Source organism: Rhinatrema bivittatum, chromosome 1, assembly GCF_901001135.1.
Source record: "Rhinatrema bivittatum chromosome 1, aRhiBiv1.1, whole genome shotgun sequence".
NCBI classification, from domain to species: Eukaryota; Metazoa; Chordata; class Amphibia; order Gymnophiona; family Rhinatrematidae; genus Rhinatrema; species Rhinatrema bivittatum.
The window spans coordinates 121225806-121249822 of record NC_042615.1 but is presented as its reverse complement, the minus strand read 5'-3'; positions in this window follow the sequence as shown (position 1 = coordinate 121249822).

Here is a 24017-nt window from a genome sequence, read left to right as displayed (position 1 = left end):
AAGGAGGACTTGCAGGAGATACATCACATGAGTCAATCACATGAGTCAAAGGCAGACTACAAAGGAAAGGAACATTCTGATTACAAAGACATTTTAGAAAATGAATGTGCATTTATTTATATGATGTGTTTTATGTGATGATTAATATATACCATAAAGTTAGTCGGCTGCTCTCTTTTTTGAGGAGGTGATAGCTCTGCTGCCTTTGTTTAAATCATTTCGGAACTCCTCCACAATGGTGTCCTGTCATTGTGGATATTGTCTTTAGAGGGCACAGGACCTGAGGGCAGTTGCACATCATCATAGCTGCTGGAGAGTACTGTTGGGCTTCAAGTGACCTGAGAAAATAGCCTGGTCTTTTCTACTCGGTCACCTGTTCTCTGAAAGAGGTGGGAGCATCTCTCTCTGGTGTGGTAGCCATAATGGCAGCATTACAGGCAGACCTGGATTTGTCAATAGGCACCCATTATACCTGTGTCTAGGGCAACAAACATTTAAGGGCAGCAGGCTGGCTAAGATTTGCTGCCTTCCAGCTCTAGATAACTCATTCAGCAGAGAAGAGCCTTCTGCTATCCTGTAACAGACCCTTATTGGAAGTGCTGGTTAAAAGCGTCAAAAGTGCCTTGGGGCAGCAAAATCCTAAATCTGACCCTGATTAGGGGAGGTGGTAACATGATGGGCAGTGGTGCAGGCATATGTGAATCAGGCGACAGCACAGATGGAACTTCAGCCTGGGGAAGTGTCATCCAGTCACTTAGTGCTGGAAAGGATGGTGGGGATTGCATTCAATGAGCCATGAAAAAGTATGGAACTGGTGGAGGCTGTGGCTGGCAGGGGAGCATTCTTTTCAGTATCTCCATCACACTGCAGTATGGGCTTCTTTTGCTTCACGAATGCTCCGCATCGCCTCATACATGTCCCTGGGGCCCTGAATTTGCTCTCTCATAGTCTCCTGGAGGTCATGCATCTCCATACAGAGTCCTGCTATTCTTTTCCATTAGGCTTGGTATCCTACAAATATGTTATCGAGATTTCATTTTCATCTGGGGATGGGCCATTTTGTGTCCACCCCTGTATTGTTTTTTTTTAATTCATTTCCCATTTCATTTAAAAAAAAAAAAAAAGAAAACTCAGAACCCGTTCCAGTCATTCCCATTTATTAAAATATGGAGACTACACACACGAACCTCTCTCACCCACCCTAGTCTACCCTCATGACCCCCAGGATTAGAGGCAGATTGCAGAAAATATCAGCCGAGATGATTTTTTCAAAAACAGCCCATAGTAGAGATGTGAATTGGAACCGGAATCGGTTCTGATTCCGGTTCCGATTCACATCGTGTGTTTTTTTTTTGTCCAGCCCGATCGAGATTTTGTTTATCGGCTGTGCCCATGCCATTTTTAAAGATGGTGCCGGCCATCCAGTGCTCCCTCCATGTGACAGGGGCCGGCCAATGGCACGGATACCCTGTCACATGGTAAGGGCAAAGGGCCATCGGCGCCATTTTGATTAGTGGCAGCCAATGGCCTGGAAGCGGGAGATCGCTCCCGAGACCCCCACTGGACCACCAGGTACCTGTAAAATGTTTTTGGGGGGAGAGAACCCCCACGAACAATTCCATGGGGTTTTCCTATCGGTTTCGGGGAACCCCCGATTTCTGACGATTTTGAAAATATCGTACAATATTTTCACTCGTCAGAAGCCCGATTCACATCCCTAGCCCACAGAGTATCTGACTCACTCACATACTTTCTGTGTAGCAGCTGCTTGAACACTTCCAAAGGTACATTGATCTAATCCTTGAGAAGTACAACACACGACCTAGAGCCTGACAGAATTGAGACAAAAATTCTCCAACACAAATTTCATCTTTTTCCTAAAAAACTAAGTAGAGCACATCCTAAACCAGGGGTGAGGAAAAGGAGCTTCAATCCCCTTCCATCCATGCAATCAGATGGGTCCCCCACAAGTTTGGTTACATACGTCATATATCCTGGATTCCTAGTCTGGTATTAAAGTCTCTTGCCAACCAATCAACTTTTGAACCAGTTGCCAAGTAATGAGGCAACCGCACTGCCAGCCAGTGGCTCAGACACACACAAAGACATTTGCTGTTATGCTGCTTCTCTTTTGCTCATTCAGTGAGTGCCTCCCTGTCCAAGCACTGCCACAGCCAGATGCCCCTCTAAGCTCATTCCAGCCACCTCAGACTGAAGCCTCACTAACACTACACAGGCATCTCCTGATTCACCCCCTCCCTTTCTAAAACAGCAACTTGCCTCCACTTCTGAAGGTCTCCCCACTCCAGCATATTCTCACTGACTGTATGACACAGTCTGCTGCTTTTATGATTCCTTAGGCTATGCCCTGCCTGGGGAATTGTGTGTGTGTACAGTTCCCAGCATGCACACACGGATGCTCTGATTTTATAACATGCATGCGTTGGCATGTGTATGTTATAAAACACTATATCCGTGCACACATGCACGGCCTTTTTCCCAGTTTCCTCCCAGTCCTCTCCAATTAAGGAGCAGACTGGGAGGGTACTTCCCTACCCCCCTACCTAAGCTCCTCCCTTTTCCCCTGTCCATCCCGACCCCTAACCCCAATTTTTTTGTTTTAATATTTACTGCTCCTTGGGAGCAGAAGTAACTTCCATGCACCGGCTGGCTGATGGCACGCACTTCCCCGGGATAGAGCCTTAGCATGCTGTCCTGGTCAGCAACCCTATTGTTTTACATGGGAATACTAAGACTTTTCTGCTTCCTCAGATGCTTTGTGGACTGTTTCCATGATGCAGCCATGGCGGGCGAAACGCTGTCAGCATCAAGAGTTTGAAGCAGATTAATGAGTGATTGAAGCAGATTAATGTGTGTTCAGTTTTCAAGTCATTTCTTGAAGGTTGTCAATGTGGAATTTCAACCCACAAGGAAGATAAATATACATTTTCAAATTTGATTATAAGTTTGTACAAATTTGGGTTTGTTTCTTCTCATATTTTGGAATTTTTCAAATAAGTTTCAAACAAGAAAGCTACAATTTTATTCACATATGGACATAGCATGTAAATGTTTTTTAAAAAAAATATTTTTGTGTTAAAAAAAATCCTTGAAAAATTAGTGAAACATAATAAAAGCATTTTCGATGTTTTATAAACTAATGATAGTGCCATAGTCAACTGATTGCAAGCATTGTTTTGCTGAGATCGGGCATCTGACGTTTTTCCTCCAAATCAAACAATTATCAGTGCGGTTAAGCATAGGTAACTGAGGGCTTTTTCTTCATTCATGGGGAGAGGGATCTGTGTCTTTTCAGGCTTGGGGCCCATGGGTTGGGATGGATGGGCTGGGCAGCCTTGCAGAGTCCCTGGTTGTGGGAAGGGTGGGGAGGAATATCCTCTTCTTTCTCAGTTGTGGCATCAGCTGGGGCTTGTGCAGGGGCCGGGAACTCATCACTATCTTCTTCCTCCTATACCTCCTCCTCCTCTGCTTCTTTCAGTGATGAGGAGTTCTCACCTTTGAAGAGAACAGCAAGTGTGTGTCATGTTATGTGCTCACATGCTTCAAGGTGTGATGTTGGAGAAGAGACGTAGGCAAAAGGACGTGCTCCTAACTATGTGACCCCAAATCTTGTAGGAGGAAGCAAGGCCATAGAATTATCCCTTGACTTACAGAAGATTAATTTCAGCAGTATTTTATTTGATAGCATGAGTTGTGGTCTACATAGCAAGATGTCTAGGGCTCTGAAGCAGTACATAGTTGTATAGGATGGGGAGCTATTATTTCAGTAGGAATACATTTAGGAGTGGGGGCAACTACCCTTAAGGATTTCCAGCTAAGCCTGATGGAACATTCCACTTTATGAGAGTGCTGGCCGTGACCCAGATAAATGCAAAGGGGTAGGTATATTTGCCTGATGACTTGTTTAAGCTCAAGGCGGAGACAGACCTTGTGAAATACAACCTGATGGCCATATCAGGAACTTTCCTCCAGCCCATCCCTTTTGGCTCTTAGCCAGTCCAGCCACTTCAGTCGCTTTGGGCACAGGTCCCAGCTTTCCTCTTTAGGTCCTCAATTCTATAGAGAGAAATAGAATTAAAAAGCTGAGAGTGTACTGTAGCTATTAATGTGACCTCTTTACTGTTATTTATCAATGTATTCTACTGAGGTCTGAAGAAAACCATTAAGAAAGGTGGAAAGAAGGCCAAACAATTACTGGCACGGTTAAAAGGCAAGGTGAAGCAGGTATTAGATAACTGTAAAGACACTATTTGAGATGTTATAGACATTGAAATGTCTTCTAAATTAATGAAGTGTGTTCCATGATCTTCAAGGACATTCTTAGTTTCAACTGAAAAATTACCAAACTGGGATATAAAATAAAATATAAAATAAGGCAATGACTTCTCCATATTTATGAGTACCTTCCACACATCAGCTAGAGTCACATTCTGGGGGTCAAAAAGCTCTGAGCCAAAACTTCCAGATTGAGATGTCACCCCTAACAAATGAGATCCAGGCTCCCCTTGAGCTCCTGGTTGCCCAGTAGCCAGTTACAAAATTTAACCATTTGCAAAATGAGATACATATAAGAAATCTTAATTTTCTAAATTTTCCTATCTCGAGGTTATTATCAGCTACTGAGTTGTTTAAAAAATATATTTGTGAAGTGTTATCTATTCCTTCAGTAAAAGAAATGGCTATTTCTAAAATGTATTATATTCCTAGTTTTAGGATTAAGTCGGAAGGATGGGAAGAAGAGTTGGACAATTTGTAGGGGATAGTCCTAATTTGACCTCCTTTTTGGAAGCTTCCATTGATGATATACCCACCTGAGCTATGCTCTTGGAATCATTTTGTAGTGAACAAGATAAAAACTTGGTGCTTTGGAAATATTTTAAAAATAAAGATGTTCTTTTTTGTGGTCAAAAAATTCAAATATTTCCTGATGTTGACAGAAGCACTCAGTTAAGGAGGAAACAGTTTCTGTTATTAAAACCAAGAGTCTTATCCCTGGGGGCAGTATTTTTTCCTAAAATTTCCCTGCAAATGTCTGATTATGTACCAGAAGAATATGTTTATATTTCAAGATCCATCCCATCTCAAGACATTTCTTGTGGATAAGGCGATTTGATGTGTAATATAATATGATTGTTGTGTGAGGTATACACGGTATTTAATTTAATCTTCTCTCATTTCTGTAATTGTTACAGATTTTCTTTTGACCTTTAGATTTTCCTTGACAAGCCTCCCAAAGACTTAGGGACTAGCCTATTGGAATATTTTAATTGGTGAATATGGATAATGTCTTAATATTGCTTGAAATTCCAATATGTTTGCTTTATGGTTACTTTCAATGTATTTTGTTAAAATCCAATAAAATATTAATTAAAAAAAAGGCATGGTGAAAGAGGCTATTTTAGCCAAAAATTATACTTAAAAAAATGGAAGAAGGATCCATCTGAAGAAAATAGGAAAAAGCATAAGTGTTGGCAAGTTAAATGTAAAACATTGATAAGACCAGCTAAGAGAGAATTTGAAATGAAGTTGGCCATAGAGGCAACAACTCAAAAGAAAAGCTTTTTAAAATATATTCAAAGCAGGAGATCTGTTTGATATTTGAGTGGTTAAAGGAGATCTTAGGAAAGATAAGGCTAGCATGGAAAAACTAAATTAATTCTTTGCTTCCATGTTTACTAATGAGAATGTTGAGGTGATACTGTTTCTGAAGATGGTTTTCACAGGTGATGATTTGGATGAAACTGAACCAAATCATGGTGAACCTGGAAGATGTAATAAACCAGACTGACAAACTAAAGAGTAGCAAATCACCTGAGCTGGATGGTATACACCCCAGGGTTCTGAAAGAACTAAAAAATGAAATTTCAGAACTATTAGTAAAAATTAGTATCCTTTCATTAAAATTGTCCATTGTATATGAAGTCTGAAATGTGGCAAATGTAACCCCAATATTTACAAAAGGGCTTCAGAAATCATCCAGGAAATTTTAGACCAGTGAGCCCAACTTCACTGCTGGGAGAAAGAATGGAATCTATTCTAAAGAAACAAATCCCAGAACATATAGAAAGGTATGGTTAAATGGTACACAACCAGCATGGATTTACCCAAGGAAAGTCTTGAGGCACAAATCTGCTATATTTTTTGAAGGGGTTAATAAACATGTGGTTAAATACACTACATGTGAACCTGTAGATATAGTGCATTTGGATTTTTAGAAGGCATTTGACAAAGTCCCTCATGAGAGGTTTCTAAGAAAACTAAAACAATCATGGGATAGGAGGTAGAGATGTGAATCGTGTCCTCGATCGTCTTAACGATCGATTTCGGCTGGGAGGGGGAGGGAATCGTATCGTCGCCGTTTGGGTGTTTAGAGTATCGTGAAAATTGTTAAAATCGTGAACCGGCACACTAAAACCCCCTAAAACCCACCCCGACCCTTTAAATTAAATCCCCCACCCTCCCGAACCCCCCCCCCCCAAACGCCTTAAATTACCTGGGGGTCCAGCGGCGGTCCGTACCTAAATCGGGGGAAGGGGGAGGGCAGGAAAACCGGCACACTAAAACACCCTAAAACCCACCCCCGACCCTTTAAATTAAATCCCCCCCCCTCCTGAACCCCCCCCCCCCCCAAATGCCTTAAATTACCTGGGGGTCCAGCGGTGGTCCGGAATGGCCTCCTGCAATTGAATCGTGTTGTCTTCAGCCGGCGCCATTCTGCGCCGCCATTTTGCAAAATGGCGGCGGCCATAGACCAACACGATTCGACTGCAGGAGGTCGTTCCGGACCCCTGCTGGACTTTTGGCAAGTCTTGTGGGGGTCAGGGGGCCCCCCCAAGCTGGCCAAAAGTCCCTGGGGGTCCAGCGGGGGTCCGGGAGCGATCTCCTGCCGCGAATCGTTTTCCGTACGGAAAATGGCGCCGGCAGGAGATCGACTGCAGGAGGTCGTTCAGCGGGGGTTCCGGACTCCGGCTGTTGGTCTATGGCCGCCGCCATTTTGCGCCACCATTTTGCAAAATGGCGGCGCAGAATGGCGCCGGCTCAAGACAACACGATTCAATTGCAGGAGGCCGTTCCGGACCACCGCTGGACCCCCAGGTAATTTAAGGCATTTGGGGGGGGTTCGGGAGGGTGGTGGATTTAATTTAAAGGGTCGGGGGTGGGTTTTAGGGTGTTTTAGTGTGCCGGTTTTCCTGCCCTCCCCCTTCCCCCGATTTACGATTTTTTGACGATAAATCGGGGGAATTGGTATTGTATCGTGGCCCTAACGATTTTTGACGATTTAAAATATATCGGACGATATTTTAAATCGTCAAAAAACGATTCACATCCCTAATAGGAGGTAATATCCTTTCTTGATTGCAAACTGAATAAACATAGAAAATAGAGCGTAGTATTAAATGGCCATTGCTCTCAGTGGAAAAAGGTGAACAGTAGAGTGCCTCAGGGATCTGAATTTCATCCAATGCTTTTCAATGTATTTATAAATGATCTGGAAAAAGATACTATGAGTGAGGTGATCAAGTTTTCAGATGAAACAAAATTATTCAGAGCAGATAAATCACATGCGAATTGTGACAAATTGTAGGAGGACCTTGCGAGACTGGAAGATTGGGCATCCAAATGGCAGTTGAAATTTAATGTGGACAAGTGCAAGGTGATGCATATAGGGAAAATAACCCTTGCTGTAGTTACACAATGTTAAGTTCTATATTAGGAGCTACCACTCAGGAAAAAGAGCTAGGTATCATAGTGGATAATACATTGAAATTATCGGCTTAGTGGTCTGTGGCTGTCATAAAAGCAAACAGAATGTTAGGAATTATTAGGAATGGAATGGTGAATAAATCAGAGAATATCATAATGTATCTGTATTGTTCCATGGTGAGTCCACACCTAGAGTACTGTGAGCAATTCTGATCACTGCATCTCCAAAATGATATAGTTGTATAGGAGAAGGTACAGAGAAGGGCGACCAAAATGATAAAGGGGATGGAATGTCTGCCCTATGAAGAAAGGCTAAAGAGGTTAGAGCTGTTCAATTTGGGAAGAGATGGCTGAAGGCGGATATCATAGAGGTCTATAAAATCATGAGAGGACTAGAATGGGTATATGGAAATTGGTTATTTACTCTTTCAGATAATAGAAGAAATAGGAGGCACTCCATGAAATTAGCAAGTAGCACATTTAAAACAAATCAAAGAAAATTATTTTTTACTCAAGGCACGCTCTGGAATTCATTTAGTGTAGCTGGGAAAGAAGTCCATAAACTGCTATTAATCAAGTTAACTTAGGGAATAGCTACTAATTTTACTGGCATTTAGGGATGTGCAGAGGGACGGTATACATTGCATTTGGTATTCGTATTCGTCAGGGGGCAGATACGTTGCATTCGGTAAGGGGGGGCCCCCCGATATGTTCATGCATTCATTCTTATTCGTTTCCCGGCTAAAATTGAATTAACTACAACCCCCCACCCTCCTGACCCCCCCCCCCCCCCCCAAGACTTACCAAAACTCCCTGGAGGTCCAGCGGGGGGTCCAGGAGCCATCTCCTGCACTCACGCCATTGGCTGCCGGTATTCAAAATGGTGCCGATAGCCTTTGACCTTACTATGTCACAGGGGCTACCAGTGCCACTGGTCGGCCCCTGTGACATAGTGAGGGCAAAGGCTATCGGCACCATTTTTATTACTGGCAACCGACAGCACAAGATGGCGCTGGCCATCCATTGCTCCTACCATGTGACAGGGGCCAACCAATGGCACTGGTAGCCCCTGTGACATAGTAAGTGCAAAGGCTATTGGCGCCATTTTGAATACCGGCAGCCGATGGCGTGAGTACAGGAGATGGCTCTCAGACCCCCCCCCATTGGACCACCAGGGAGTTTTGGTAAGTCTTGGAGTGGGGGTCAGGAGGGTGTGGGGTTTGTTTAAATTCGCTCCTTTAGACAGCCAAATAATTTGGTGAAGATTTGTTGTATTCGTGGGGAATCGCGATACGTTTCGCTTCCCCACGAATACAACGAAAATGGCCCTATACGTTGCAGATTGCCAATACGTTGGAAATGAATTCACACCCCTATTGGCATTAGTAGCATGGGATCTGTTTAATGTTTGGATATTAGCCACTGTTGGAAACAGGATGCTGGTGTTACGGTCGTGGACCCTTGGGCCGGTTGGGACAGAGGATGGTATGCTATGGAAGGCCACAGCAAGTGTCCCAGCCGGAAGGCGGTTCGGAAGAGACTCAGAGAAGGCTTCACCACCGGAAGTCCGAGGTCCCCCCAGGAGGAGCCCGTAGGGACATGGACCTCTTGGACTTAGGTGGAGTCCTATACGACCAACGACCCAGGTAACGGCTGAAGAGATGGACAATGACTGGACCCAGGTGGATGAAAAGACTTCACCCTTGGAAGCCCGCGGCTCCCCCGGGAGGAGCCCGTGAGAGCCCGAGCCGCTAGGACTTAGGAGAAAACCTCTGGGCCAGTAAGTACTGGATACCTGAGATGAGGCAGAAGCTGAAGTCGAAGTCCAGGAGCGAAGCCGGGTCAGGAGCCAGGAGTCCAAGATCCACACCAGAGCCAGGGATGAAGCAGGAGACGGAGTCAGGAACGGAGCCGGGTCAGAAGCCAGAAGGTCAGAAGACAATACTAAGCCAGGAACAGAAGCTGAAGACGAAGTCGTGGGACGGAGCCGGGTCAGAAGCCAGAAGTCAGAAGTCAAAACTAAAACCAAGGGACGGAAGCAGGACACAGGTCAGAAGCAAGCCGGGTCAAAGACAAAAGCAATCCAAGCGCAAACAGCAACTAGCAAGTCAAGAACACCTGAGGAACCTCATTGCAAGGCAAGGAAGAACCAAGAAGCAGGGCTTAAATAAGCCAAGGCGTCTGACGTCATCCAGGGGCAGTACTGAGGTTTCCCGCACTGGCCCCTTTAATTCTCCAGCCCCTGCGCACGCTTATCATTAATTGCCTTGATTATTTAAATTGCTGCCATAATCTTATTACCCAAGATGGAAATTAACAAAGAAATGTGTATTTTTGAATATTCATGCACATTTGCTCATGATATTAAATACATGAGCATTAGCATGCAAGCTCATGTGTGCATGCAAATGGGCTCATTTGCAATTTTTTTAAGTTATTCTCTCAGGGCCAGATTTTAAAACATATGCACAGGCATAGATTTGTGTGTGCAATCCGGTGTGCACAAATCTATGCCCGATTTTATAACATGCGTGCCCAGCCGCGTGCATGTTATAAAATCCAGGGTCGGCGAACGCAAGGAGGTGCACAATTATGCAACTTGCACATGCCGAGCCGCGCAGCCTTCCTCCGTTCCCTCTGCTCCCCACCTTCCCCTTCCTTCCCCTACCTAATCCACCCCGGCCCTACCTAAAATCCCCATTTACCTCTAATTTTTAAGTTGCACCTGCATTCGGGCAGCGAAGGTTGTGTGTGCCGGCAACGGCCGGCCCACGATCCTGGGCCCAGCAGCAAATGACCACTGTGCCTGGAGGTTCCCACCCCGCCCTACCCACGCCCCGTCCCCTTTTTCAAGCTCCAGGACATAATCCGCGTCCTGGGCCTTGCGCGCGTCACCGAGCCTATGCAAAATAGGCTCAGCACGCGCAGGAGGCTTTTAAAAGGGTTATGCACATATATTACATGCATAACTCTTTTAAAATCCATCCCTCAGAGTTTATAATGGGAGTAGATCAGAATTATATGATCCAGATAGCAGCTATAGGCTATTTAAAAATATGCTGCACTGTGATTTGTTCTATAAGTTGTTTCCTTTCCAACTTGTCCTACCTTGGCTCATACAAGGCTGTGAGGTTAGATATGAAAGAGTTGCTATAGTTACTTATACCTGTCTGTTCACAGCAAAGCCACAGAGATCAATACTAGGTCATAGATTGGAATGGGAAATATAATGAAATGAGCCAACAATTTTCATCTCATTTGTGAAACCCTCTTTATTTATTTCAGGGATCCACAAATGAAACAAAAATAGATTCATTCATTGTGTTTTACCCATTTGTTTCAATGAAGTGTACACCCTGCTAGTAGATCTCCATGTGGCCATATATGTGGATATGGGAAAATGAGAAGTTGTTTGAAAGTTATTCTCAATATTTATAAGCTATAATTATTTTTATTGAGAGAAATGTTTTAAGTCCCTAAGTTGGGTGATTCACATGTACAAAGTTAGCCTTGCAAGGGACAAATATTTTCTAGTATTTGCTGCATTATATCAATGTAGAACACCAAACTTACTTTTCCCTATCTAGCTCCACCACCAGAGCTGGACAGTTTTTGAGAAGTAAAATATAGCCATCTAGTTAAATTAGACAGCCACATTTGTCTGTTGATGTACCAGTTATAAAATTAATATGAGAAACATTTTTTCCTATTGAATGTATTTTGCTGAATTTTTTCCTTATTTTTAATTTTGTTTCGTTAGGGACTTTACTTTGGGTGAACTTTTGTTCTGGCTTTCAAACTTGCACAGTGAGGATTGCTGGAGTGTTGCAATGTCTAAACTGTAGAGGAGTTAGACTGTTCTTACTGCTTTATTTCCATGAACATCCAGAAGTCCTTAGTCATTTTGTAGAGTTCTGTTTCATAAATAATTTGTTGGGAAATTTTCTTCTCCCTCCTGTGCTTCCTTCCTCTTTCTCTCTCTCTTCATCATGCTACTTGAGTCAAAAGTCATTAGGTAAGTTCCTTCTGACTTCTAACCAGGTAATATATGTTAATTAACTTGCCAGTTTTCTTAAGCATAAGTGCCACTAAAAATTGAGTATTTCTCTAAATTTCCTAAGACTGGCTTACATTTAGTTCTAGATAGATGGGGAAATATCTCAGGGAGTCCAAGAGGCTTGGTCATTGTTAAAAAATACCATTCTAGAAGCACAGTCCAGATGTATTCCCCACATTAAGAAAGGTGGAAAGAAGGCAAAACGATTACCGGCATAGTTAAAAGAGGAGGTGAAAGAAGCTATTTTAGCCAAAAGATCTTCATTCAAAAACTGGAAGAAGGATTCAACAGAAGAAAATAGGATAAAGCATAAACATTGACAAGTTAAATGTAAGACATTGATAAGACAGGCTAAGAGAGAATTTGAAAAGAAGTTGGCTGTAGAGGCAAAAACTCAGTAAAAACTTTTTAAAATATATCCAAAGCAGAAAGCCTGTGAGGGAGTCAGTTGGACCATTAGTTGATCGAGGGGTTAAAGAGGCACTTAGAGAAGATAAGGCCATCACGGAAAGATTAAATGATTTCTTTGCTTTGGTGTTTACTGAAGAGTATGTTTGGGAGGTACCCGTAATGGAGAAGGTTTTCATGGGTAATGATTCAGATGGACTGAATCAAATCACGGTGAACCTAGAAGATGTGGTAGGCCTGATTGACAAACTGAAGAGTAGTGAATCACCTGGACCAGATGGTATACACCCCAGAGTTCTGAAGGAACTAAAAAATGAAATTTCAGACCTATTAGTAAAAATTTGTAACCTATCATTAAAATCATCCATTGTACCTGAAGACTGAAGGATAGCAAATGTAACCCCAATATTTAAAAAGGGCTCCAGGGGCGATCCGGGAAACTACAGACCAGTTAGCCTGGCTTCAGTGCCAGGAAAAATAGTGGAAAGTGTTCTAAACATCAAAATTACAGAACATATAGAAAAACATGGTTTAATGGAACAAAGTCAGCATGGCTTTACCCAGGGCAAGTCTTGCCTCAAAAATCTGTTTTACTTTTTTGAAGGAGTTAATAAACATGTGGATAAAGGTGAACCAGTAGATATAGTATACTTGGATTTTCAGAAGGCTTTTGACAAAGTTCCTCATGAGAGGCTTCTAGGAAAAGTAAAAAGTCATGGGATAGGTGACGATGTCCTTTCGTGGATTGCAAACTGGCTAAAAGACAGGAAACAGAGAGTAGGATTAAATGGACAATTTTCTCAGTGGAAGGGAGAGGACAGTGGAGTGCCTCAGGGAGCTGTATTGGGACCCTTACTTTTCAATATATTTATAAATGATCTGGAAATAAATACGACAAGTGAGATAATCGAATTTGCAGATGACACAAAATTTTTCAGAGTAGTTAAATCACAAGCAGATTGTGATAAATTGCAGGAAGACCTTGTGAGACTGGAAAATTGGGCATCGAAATGGCAGATGAAATTTAATGTGGATAAGTGGGCTGCAGGACTGGACGTGAGCTCCCTGGAAGGGCCGGGACATCAAGCCTACCTCGAGGCCTCAATTCAGGTAGGAGGAGCCTCAGCGCCATAAAATCGGCGCAGCTGCAGCGCCAAGACGCTGCAGGACCGGACGTGAGCTCCCTGGAAGGGCCAGGACATCAGGCCTACCTTGAGGCCTCGATTCAGGTGGGAGGAGCCTCAGTGCCATAAAATCGGTGCAGCTGCAGCGCCAAGACACTGCAGGACCGGACGTGAGCTCACTAGAAGGGCCGGGACATCAAGCCTACCTCGAGGCTTCGATTCAGGTGGGAGGAGCCTCAGCGCCATAAAATCGGTGCAGCTGTGGTGCCAAGATGCTGCAGGACCGGACGTGAGCTCCCTGGAAGGGCCGGGACATCAAGCCTACCTCGAGGCCTCGATTCAGATGGGGAGGAGCCTCAGCGCCATAAAATTGGCGCAGTCACGGCGCCAAGATGCTGCAGGATCGGACGTGAGCTCCCTGGAAGGGCCGGGACATCAAGCCTACCTTGAGGCCTCGATTCAGGTGGGAGGAGCCTCAGCGCCATAAAATTGGCGCAGCTGCGGTGCCAAGACACTGCAGGACCAGACGTGAGCTCCCTGGAAGGGCCGGGATATCAAGCCTACCTCGAGGCCTCGATTCAGGTGGGAGGAGCCTCAGCACCATAAAATCAGCACAGCTGCGGCGCGGTACCGCCGCCGGCGCGCCGCCAAAGCTGCGCGCACAGCTTGGTCTGGCTTTGTCCAGAGCAGGACGGAGTGGCGGGAGGAGCTGTGTACGCCGGATCTGCAACCACAGAGGTATTTATTTAATCACAGAAGATAGACTATATCTGACAATTCTGCTGGACTGAATATATTTCTTTAACAGATAATATGCCACCTAAAATAAAGGGCAAAGTTAGGGTTTATCCCTCTACGCCCCTTCCGTCTCCTATCCAACAGGAGATTGTGAAATATATGTCAGCATCTGTGCTAAAAGCACCATTAGCCAAGGAGCCTGCTGAGCCAGCTCAATTGGAAGAAAGATTTGGTTCTATTGAGGAGGCCTCGCTGAGTCCCAATCTGGGTTTACCACCTTTGCAGAGGGCGAATGTGTCGATATCTGGGAATATAGTGTCAGAACTACACTCAGCAGCGGAGGCCCACCTGGAAAGTTTGAGTGGGGAGTCTACAGCTGCAATAGGACTAAGATCAAGCTTGAGTGAAGAAAGGATAACATCTCGTGTGGTTATTACTGGAGAAGAAAACCAGACAGCCGAGGGTGAAGTCCTAGAGACGTTAGTTCGACCTGCAGTGGTTACACTGAATCAAGTGTGGGACTTGATGGTTGTGATGTCTTCGAATATTAAAAGTTTAGAGAGAAAAATGGACTTTATTGCAGGGAAAACTCAACAAGATTTAGAGAAGATTCAGGATGAGGTTAAAAAGTCTGAGAATAGAATTAAAGTCCTAGAGGAGTCAAGAGTAAAAAATTTGGAATTTCAGGCTGTGGTAGCCAAGGACAGAGAAGTACTCTCTAGATGTTTAGAATTTTTCGAAAATAACACCAAACGGTTAAACCTCCGACTGCTCAATTTTCCAAGAGTAGCCGGTGAGGTTCCGATAGAGTCATTGAAAAAATTTCTTCAGGAAGTGTTGTCTTTTTCTGAACAAGAATTGCCATGTATTAGTTATTGTTATTTGTTGCCTAAGAAAAATGCACACCTGAATGTCTCAGAGCTTCCTTTTCAAGGTGACTTAACTAATTTCTTAGAAACTTCTATTTTGATAATAGATCAGGGGATATTGTTAATTTCATTTACAAATTTTCTGGACCTAAATAAGGTCATGAAAAGATATTTTTCTAAATACCCCATCCCCCCCAAGAGAGAATAGTGAACTATCTACAGTCCGGAGAATTGATGGACCAGAGGCAACATGGATTCACCAGGGGAAGATCCTGTCAGACAAATCTGATTGACTTTTTTGACTGGGTAACCAAGGAATTGGATCAAGGAAGAGCGCTCAATGTCATATACTTGGATTTCAGCAAAGCTTTTGATACGGTTCCGCACAGGAGACTGGTGAATAAAACGAGAAGCTTGGGAGTGAGTGACAAGGTGGTGACCTGGATTGCAAATTGGTTGACGGACAGAAGACAATGTGTGATGGTAAACGGAACCTTCTCTGAAGGGAGAGCGGTTTTAAGTGGTGTACCGCAAGGATCGGTGTTGGGACCGGTCCTGTTCAATATCATTGTGAGCGACATTGCGGACGGGATAGAAGGTAAGGTTTGTCTTTTTGCGGATGACACTAAGATCTGCAACAGAGTGGACACGCCGGAAGGAGTGGAGAGAATGAGACGGGATCTAAGGAAACTGGAAGAGTGGTCGAAGATATGGCAGCTGAGATTCAATGCCAAGAAGTGCAAAGTCATGCATATGGGGAGCGGAAATCCGAATGAACTGTATTCGATGGGGGGGGAAAGGCTGACGTGCACGGAGCAGGAGAGGGACCTTGGGGTGATAGTGTCTAATGATATGAAGTCTGCGAAACAATGCGACAAGGCGATAGCAAAAGCCAGAAGAATGCTTGGCTGCATAGAGAGAGGAATATCGAGTAAGAAAAGGGAAGTGATTATTCCCTTGTACAGGTCCTTGGTGAGGCCTCACCTGGAGTACTGTGTTCAGTTCTGGAGACCGTATCTACAAAAAGACAAAGACAAGATGGAAGCGGTACAGAGAAGGGCGACCAGGAAGGTGGAGGATCTTCATCGCATGACGTACGAGGAGAGATTGAAGAATCTAAATATGTACACCCTGGAGGAAAGGAGGAGCAGAGGTGATATGATGCAGACTTTCAGATACTTGAAAGGTTTTAATGATCCAAAGGCAACGACAAACCTTTACCATAAGAAAAAAATCGGCAGAACCAGGGGTCACGATTTGAAGCTCCAGGGAGGAAGATTCAGAACCAATGTCAGGAAGTATTTCTTCATGGAGAGGGTGGTGGATGCCTGGAATGCCCTTCCGGAGGAAGTGGTGAAGACCAGAACTGTGAAGGACTTCAAAGGGGCGTGGGATAAACACTGTGGATCCATAAAGTCAAGAGGCCACCAATGAAGAGTAGGTGACTCGCCAGAATGATGGCTACTGCCTGGAGACAATACCCTTATTCAATAAACATACACATGGTTACTGTGACTCCAACATCACTCTAAGCTTCAACAGCAAGAGGAAATGTGGAAAAAAGGATTTGCACTCACAAAGACGGGAGTAGCTGGCTTGTTACGGCGGTTACTACCCCAAACCAAATAACCAAATTACTACCTCCACCTTCCTCTATTCCTGATGCCTTTCAACTAGCTTGATCACTCCATTCTTATACTTCACTTTCAATGCACATCCAGCATAGTTCTCTGCTTCAACAGCAGGGGAGAAGAAAAACTGTTACTTCACACATCCAGCAGAGCTCTCTGCTTAAACGGCAGGGGAGAAGAAAAACTGATACTTCACGCATATCCAGCATAACTTCAATGGCAGGGGAGAAGAAAAAAGGATTCACACTCACAAAGCGGGGAGTAGCTGGCTTGTTACGGCGGTTACTACCCCAAACCAAATGTGCCTGATACTTCACTTTCGATGCATATCCAGCATAGCTCTCTGCTTCAACGGCAGGGGAGAAGAAAAAAACTGATACCTCACGCATATCCAGCATAGCTCCCTGCTTCAACGGCAGGGGAGAAGATAAACAACCAATAAGGGCTATATAACATAATCTGGGTAAAAACAAATAAGCATGGGTGTAGCTTGCTTATTGCGGCAGTTACTACCCCTACTACCTCTAACTAATCAAGCTAGATATTTCACTTGGATGCAGCTCCATCACTGCTCTCTACATTAATGGTGGGGGTGGAAGGGAATTAGAACCAAGAGCTAAGAGAAACAGATAAGTATGAGAGAAAAAATGAGGGAAGCTTGCTGGGCAGACTGGATGGGCCATTTGGTCTTCTTCTGCCGTCATTTCTATGTTTCTATGTTTCTATGTTTCTATATGTTTCTCTTTTCACGAGAATGCAGTAAAAATATTTCCAGATCTGTCCTTTGCTACACAGCAGAGGAGAAAGCAGTTTTTGATATATCGCCAGGATATGATTACTTTGGGTTATTCTTTTATTCTAAGATTCCCATGCAAGTGTATAATCAAAAAAGATGTTTTCATATTTTTTTCCAGATCAATTAAAGTTATTTGTTGAATAGAAGAGATTAACTACCTCGTCCCCCCTCGCTAGTGAGAAATAAGAGAAATAGAATAGCACAGTCTGTGAAATTTCTAAATTAATAAGATAGTTGCCAATATTGAAGCTCCCAACTGTTTATAAATACCTCTGTTGTTGACATAAGTACCTGTTACATTTGGTTCAGTTATAAGAAACATGTTAATTTTTCAATATTACTTTGTGAATACTGGTTTGGTAGGTTTATCAAACTAAACTTTGTGGGGGTTTTTTCTGTTTTAAATAATGGAAAATCAATAAAGCTATTAATTGATGAATGTGGATAAGTGCAAGGTGATGCATATAGGGAAAAATAACCCATGCTATAATTACACAATGTTGGGCTCCATATTAGGTGCTATAACCCAAGAAAGAGATCTAGGTGTCATAGTGGATAACACATTGAAATCGTCGGTTCAGTGTGCTGCGGCAGTCAAAAAAGCAAACAGAATGTTGGGAATTAGGGATGTGAATCATTTTTGAACGATTAAAATTATCGTCAGATAATTTTAAAATCGTCCAAAATCGTTAGAGTGCACGATACAATACAAATGCCCACGATTTATCGTCAGGGGCATTTGTATTGTATCGTTAAATAGGGCACACCAAAAAAGCCCCTAAACCCACCCTGACCCTTTAAATCGACCCAACCCGACCCATCGCTATTTTTTTTTTATGGAGGCCCGCGCCGCAAAAAAAAACAAACAAACCCATCTGACCCTTTAAATCGACCCGACCCATCGCTAATAAATTTTTTACGGAGGCCCGCGCCGCAAAAAAACCCAAAAAAACCCATCCGACCCCTTAAATCGACCCCCCCCTCCCGACCCATCGCTATTTTTTTTTTTTTATGGAGGCCTGCGCTGCAAAAAAAAAAACAAAAACATCCGACCCTTTAAATCGACCTCTCCCTCCCGACCCCCCCAAAACCTTTTAAAGTTACCTGGTGGTCCAGGGGGGCCTCGGGAGACCTCAGGGAGAGATCCAGGGGGGCCTCGGGGAGAGGAGAGATCCAGGGGGGCCTCGGGGAAAGATTTCCCAGGCATCACCTGTTCTAAAAAAAAAAAAAAAAAATGGCGCCGATGCCCCTTTGCCCTTACCATGTGACAGGGTATCCGTGCCATTGGCCGGCCCCTGTCACATGGTAGGAGCACTGGATGGCCGGCGCCATCTTTAAAGATGGCGCCGGCCATCTTTACTCATCAACCCATAGTATAATATGGGCTGATGAGTAAAGATGGCGCCGGACATTGGAAACGATTCCAATTCACATATCTTAACGATCAGATTCGAGCCCCCCCCGCAGCCATGGAAGGATTCCGACCACCTCATTAGCAGTTATAGACAATTAAACTTTATGTGGCACACACATAAATGTTGTTTGATGATAAATATTCCAGGAACATACACATTGCCTATGTGTATGTACACAAAGTGCTGCAGGTAGTCCGTATTCAAAAGATAAGTGTGTCAGTATGCAACTTGGTGAGTGGCATGCTGTGTTACCCTCTGTCAATCTCTGTCTCTGGGGGTGCTGTTGCACTAGGAGGTTCCTCCCTTACCACATCAATCCATACCCCAGAGCAGGTAGTGTTTATGCATTCATTTTGCACACACTGCTTTTAGACAGCAGTGATTGAGTGCTTCCTCTCTTGAGAAGGGGCATCTCTGAGAGTTGACCGTATGAGCTGCAGTACACATGGCCTCAAACCTTGTATTCTTAAAATTTCCCCTAGTTTGCTCATTGTTTATACCTAGCATTCAGGCCGATACAGTACAGTGCGCTCTAACGGAGCGCACTGTTAACCTGCCATTGTACGCGCGGTTTCCCTTACCCATTATTCAGTAAGGGGCAGAAAACGCGCGTCCAACCCGCCAAACCTAATAGCGCCCTCAACATGCAAATGCATGTTGATGGCCCTATTAGGTATTCGCGCGCGATTCAGAAAGTAAAATGTGCAGCCAAGCCGCACATTTTACTTTCAGAAATTAGCGCCTACCCAAAGGTAGGCGCTAATTTCTTCTAGCACTGGGAAAGTGCAGAGAAAAGCAGTAAAAACTGCTTTTCTGTGCACCCTCCGACTTAATATCAACGCGATATTAACTCGGAGGTCCCGAAGAGTAAAAAAAAGTTAAAAAAAAAAAAATTTGAAGTAGGCCAGCGGCTCTCGGGTCGAAAACCAGACGTTCAATTTTGCTGGCGTCCGGTTTCCAAGCCCATGGCTGTCAGCAGGCTCGAGAACCGACGCCGGCAAAATTGAGCGTTGGCTGTCAAACCTGCTGACAGCCACCGCTCCTGTCAAAATGGAGAAGCTAGGGACGCGCTAGTGTCCCTAGCACCTCCTTTTGCCCGTTTCTACTGCCGGGCCTCATTTGAATACTATATCGCGCGCACAGGCGAGTGGCCTGGGCGCGCGCCGGTAGGATAGACGTTCGCCCGCTCTTCCGCGGACTTTACTGAATCAGCCTGATTGAGAGAGGGGTGGAGCTGTAACACCTGCCAGCATCACACATCCAATAGGCAGTCTTACAAGTGTACCTATTAGTTGACATTTGCCTGTAATGAACACCGTGCAACGCCCACCATGGAGGCTCTTCCACCTAGTACTTGGCGTGGGTCTACAGTCCACTTATTTGGGGGGGTGCAGGCTATCCAGAGCTTAAACTGTCACTGAGGCTTGCCACTCTAGGGACGGAGGAAGTGGGTATTAAGAAGTTGCCCTATGAATGTGGGTATGATGGGTTGGCAGGAACGTGGATTGGCAAGGACCTCCTAATATCATTTGTATTGGACTGATTCAGATGAATGGTTTGGAGAAGGGTTTAATGGCAGCATGTAGTGAGATACCCAGTGCAGAGGGTTTTGTGTGTGTGTGGGATTGGTTTGCTTGGTGGGTGACCAAGGTCTGGCAGCAGTCCTATTTGAGAGTCTCTTTTTTCAATCACTCTCGCTTTGCACCTCTATTAAAGCTCTCTTCTTGCCACTCCTGGGACCCCTTTGCCCCTTTACAGTGCCTTAGGCTATTCATGCCACTTTGGTGCCATTTTGCCACAGTCTAAGTACCTTGGAGCTCTTTTCTTGTTCTGATGATTGCTCCCCTGAAGATTCATCAGAATTGATAAGAAAACCCCAATTCTGCAGCCAAAAATAGGCTGCAAATACTTCCCCCATTGACTTTAATGGCAAATGAAACACGAATTAAACTAATAAATGAATTGGTTTTTCCTCCTATGAAACAAATGAAACGAACTTGGGTCCCAGCAAAATGAAAAACGAAACGAAATGAATTTTTTCCTTCTGTACATCCCTACCACGTTTGCAATTTAGACTGAGTTATCCGTCTAAATGGCTTTTGAATATGGACCTCTGTTAATTTAAAAAAAATGCACTTTATTGTCACTTGTGGGGTTTTTTTTATCTTATTTTATTCAGTTATTAAGAAGTTCCTTCCAATTTCTGACCAGATGATCAGCTAATAAAATTCTGCTGACTGGTGCTGTCCTGGAGTTTGTGAGCATGTGAAATGTGCTGGTGGCTGAGCTGCATGTAGCAATTCCATAGAATGAGAGAGGAAAGATCCCCTCCCATTCCCCCCCTCCTCCACTATGGGATCTAGCCACCTAACTCCCTAAATTCTGCTGAATCCATGTTACAATCCATAATGTGGTACTATGCAATAGATAACACTGGTAAACATGTACAAAAAATAGTAAAACATTCTTGTACCTTCCAGAAATATAAACATCATAAAGGCTTCAAAAAAAGGTGACATGTATTCATAATACCCACATTGCCAGTAGCATCCCAGGGTAGATAGTTTTCTTTGAGTAGTACTATAAAGCTTTCTTATTTTGAACAGTATTTATTGTCTAAATAACTAGAGACATGATTAAGAGTAGAGAAGAGCAAATAAGTACAATCAAAGCATCCCTGCTGTGCTCATTTCATAAGTCTGTATCCATTAGTTTAAAGTGTATTAATGTGGGAGAAATAAAATGTTCCTGTGTCTGCTTATCTTATTCCTTTGTTACTTGCACAGAGATAATAAAACTGAATACTTATAAAAATGTCCTTTCTACTTCCTCTGATTTCTTTTATTTTAATTTTAAATCCCCTTCTTTGAAATGCAAATAAGTTTACACAAAGCAATATAAATAAAGATGAATTTTCAAAAGATTGTGCACAGGAAAAGTAGCATATACATGTGTAAATAGTATGTACCTGTGTATATGCTATTTTATAAAGCTCAAATATACATGTATATTTAGGGTTATTGCATAAATATCTCTGTGTAAAAAAAAGGGGAGGTCTAGGGGCATTCCTGGACAGGGTCAACAATTACACGTGTAAGTTATTATTTTATAAGAGACTTACACCTGTGCATTTTGCAATTTACTCATGTATATTTGCACCTGCTCATTATCTTCTGTAGGTGGAGGAGTAGCCTATTAGTTAGAGCAGTGGGCTATGATGTAAGGAAGCCATGGTTCCAGTCCCACTGCTCCTTGTGACTTTGGGCAAGTCACTTTGCCCTCCATTGTCTCAGGTACAAAACTTAGGCTTAGATTCATCAAAATGCTATAAATAAAGCAGAAACATAGCACACTAGCATGCTGCAATAAAAAAAAAATGGGCATGGTAAGGGAAATTACTAATATACTGCATCACATATGTAAGTTTCACAACTCACAATGATACTTTGTCACATAGTTTACATCCTGCACATTATTTGTTTTGCTTATTAGGGGTGTGCATTCGTATTGAACATAAATGTAAAACGCTACTTATTTTTTTTTTTTAACTTAAAAAAGTGATAAGACATAAACGATCGGATTTCCAACTTATTCAACATAGCTATGTTGAATAAGTTGGAAATCGCGATTGTTGATCCAAAATAAAAATTTAAACCCCTCACCTTCCTTAATCCCCCCCCAAAGACTTACCACAACTCCCTGGTGATCCAGCGAGGAGTGAGGACGCCATTTCTGAAAGCCTTTCCGAGGAGCACGCGGCGTCACGTGATTCCCCGCGAGTTCCCTCCGGCACCCTCGTTCGGCCCAAAAGGAACTTTTGGCCAGCTTGGGGGGGCCTCCTGACCCCCCCAAGCTGGCCAAAAGTTCCTTTTGGGCCGAACGAGGATCCCGGAAGCGACCCCGCGGGGAATCACGTGACGTCGGCGCCACGTCGCAGTGACGCGGCGTCACGCCGACGTCACGTGATTCCCCGCGGGGTCGCTTCCGGGATCCTCGTTCGGCCCAAAAGGAACTTTTGGCCAGCTTGGGGGTGTCAGGAGGCCCCCCCAAGCTGGCCAAAAGTTCCTTTTGGGCCGAACGAGGGTGCCGGAGGGAACTCGCGGGGAATCACGTGACGCTGCGTCACGCCGACGTCACGTGATTCCCCGCGGGGTCGCTTCCGGGATCCTCGTTCGGCCCAAAAGGAACTTTTGGCCAGCTTGGGGGTGTCAGGAGGCCCCCCCAAGCTGGCCAAAAGTTCCTTTTGGGCCGAACGAGGATCCCGGAAGCGACCCCGCGGGGAATCACGTGACATCGGCGCCACGTCGCAGTGACGCGGCGTCACATGATTCCCCGCGAGTTCCCTCCGGCACCCTCGTTCGGCCCAAAAGGAACTTTTGGCCAGCTTGGGGGTGTCAGGAGGCCCCCCCAAGCTGGCCAAAAGTTCCTTTTGGGCCGAACGAGTGTTCCGGCGCGAACCCGCGGGGAATCACGTGACGCCGCGTCACTCCGACGTGACGCCGACGTCACGTGCTCCTTGCAAAGTTGGTCAGAAATGGCGTCCTGACCCCGCTGAACCACCAGGGAGTTGTGGTAAGTCTTGGGGGGGGGGGAATAAGGAGGGTGAGGGGTTTAAATTTTTATTTGCACATATGGACATATACTCAACTCATTGAATTCTGTTTATGTCCATATTGGCCGCAAATGGGACCCCCTTTGGACATATGGACATATGAACTTAAACTTTTACTCTGCACATCCCTATTGCTTATATATACCAGCTTCCTGCAACTGCCTCTTGGAGGATGTGTCAGGCATTTGAGAAAGAGGAGACGAGAATTTGTTGGTTATTTGGTTGGAGTTTCGGTAGAGTTTCTTAGCCATTTCTTAGTGAGTTATCCTGTTTTATGTTCTCATCTGTTTTCCTGTACCTTTGTCTCTTGTCTTTTGCTGTGTGTGGACGTTTTTGTTAATTTGTCTTGTTTGTCAGTTTGTCTTTTTGTGTGGTAGTGGAGGAGTGAGGAGTGGAGGAGTGAGGAGTGGCAAAAGAGCAGAGGAGTGGTGGAGGAGTGAGAAGTAGGAGTGGTAGAGGAGGGTGGAATGGAAGAGGCAGGAGTAGTGGAGGAGAGGAGTGGTGAAGGAGTGAGGAGCTGAACAGGTTGGAGCATGGAAGGTGTGGGGAGAGAGGAGAGGAAGATGTGAGGAGTAGAGGGAGAGAAGATGATGGAGGAGGAGGGCAGGAGAGAGAGGAGCAGGAGGGCAGGAGTGGTAGAAG